This window comes from Octodon degus, unplaced genomic scaffold, assembly GCF_000260255.1.
Source record: "Octodon degus isolate 3935 unplaced genomic scaffold, OctDeg1.0 scaffold00008, whole genome shotgun sequence".
Classification (NCBI taxonomy): Eukaryota; Metazoa; Chordata; class Mammalia; order Rodentia; family Octodontidae; genus Octodon; species Octodon degus.
Genome location: NW_004524584.1, coordinates 22,171,797 through 22,173,314, shown reverse-complemented (window position 1 = coordinate 22,173,314; position 1,518 = coordinate 22,171,797). Strand labels below are relative to the sequence as shown.

Below are 1,518 nucleotides of genomic sequence, written 5' to 3'. Positions count from 1 at the left end.
TTATCAGACCCAAAAGCTACAAATCTTGTTGTATAGGTCTTGCTTTATCTTGGTCTTAACCATCCAGCAGAAAAGTATAAAAATGAAGCATAAGAAGCAAAGCCATGCTGTTATGTTGAGCTTTAGGGGACGCGGGACAACTTCTACATTGCCAGTGAAGAGGAAGATCCAATACTATTATGGGCTACTGGACTCTTTTAGAATATTTTGCTGAGTTGGCACACCTATAATATTCAAATGACTGAACTAAACAAAAAAGGGGATGCAGATGAATGTCTATGTATTTCTGAATGAGTTCCTGCTTCTCTTCTTTCTCCTCCACCCAATACTCACTTGGAATGACAAAGTTAGATGTGATCCGCCATTCAGGACAGGACTTTATGATCTTGCTCTCAATTTGCTTAGTATTCCTCCACTTGCAAATTCACATGAGACACTAGGTGTGGCTGCAGTTGGAGAGGATGCCGAAGCGGCGCTCACTGGGGTTGGCTTTCTCATACACCACCTCCATGCGGATGCCACACACCATGTCTTTGCTGCACTGCATGGCAAAGGACAACTCCATGTCCTTCTTGTGGGCCTCAATGCAAGATGTTATGTGCTGGGACCTCTGGGCTGTATCCACCGGGTGCAGGACCTGCAGCCTGCACATGTCGCAGGCGTCGCTGTGCAGGTACACACAGTTCTCCCCATAGCAGCACTCGCCCATGACAGCATACGGGCACAGCTGCTTCCTGGTCTCCACTGCAGCTGGCTCCTTCTCGGACTCAGCCTTGGGCCCTGGGCCCTGCATGGGGACCTCTACGCACGCAGGAGCAGTGCAGCCACAGTAGGGCTGCCCGGGCACAAACTCGATGGCATTCACCCAGTCCTCGGACCTAGCACCCACCGCAGGGAAGTTCCCATTTGTAGACTCAGTCTCTCCTGAATTCATCTCCACAAATGGTCCAGGGACAGAGGAGAGACTTGAGGCAGCGGCAAGGGATGGTTCTGCGGTTCTATCAGTAGCAGCCGCTTCTTCCTGTTTCAGTGGCTTGCTGTGCTCCTATCTGCAGCAACAAGGCATGCATGCATTTTGATGAAGGCTGTAGGAGCTGCCCATTTGGAGGGAACTGTTTTTACAAGCATGTGTACCCTGATGGCCATGGAGAGGAGCCACAGAGACAGAATTTGGGAACATCAAGCAGATACCGGGCCCGATGGAGGAACCACTTCTGGGAGCTCATTGAGAAAAGAGAGAACAGCAGCCCTTTTGACAATGACAAAGAGAAGGTGGTCACCTTTGAGCTGGGTGAGATCTTGCTTATGGTTTTGGCTGCAGGTGGGGATGACAAGCTGACTGACTCTGAAGACAAGTGGGACTTGTATCACGATGAGCTGGAAGACTTTTATGACTTGGACCTATAGCGGCTTTGCGTGGCGAGGGAACAGCCCACCGAGCCTCAGACAGTAGCTGTCCCCTGTGCCGCATGGCAGTGTGTTGCTCTCCTAGGCAGGCCTCAACTCCAGGTGCTGTCA

The 1,518-nt window shown here is 50.9% G+C and overlaps 1 pseudogene; it reads right to left on the bottom strand.

Moving 5' to 3' along the window:
- LOC101564650 overlaps positions 1–1,048 on the bottom strand; it is a 4,023-nt pseudogene extending 2,975 nt beyond the window's left edge.
- Between the last annotated feature and the right edge of the window lie 470 nt (positions 1,049–1,518).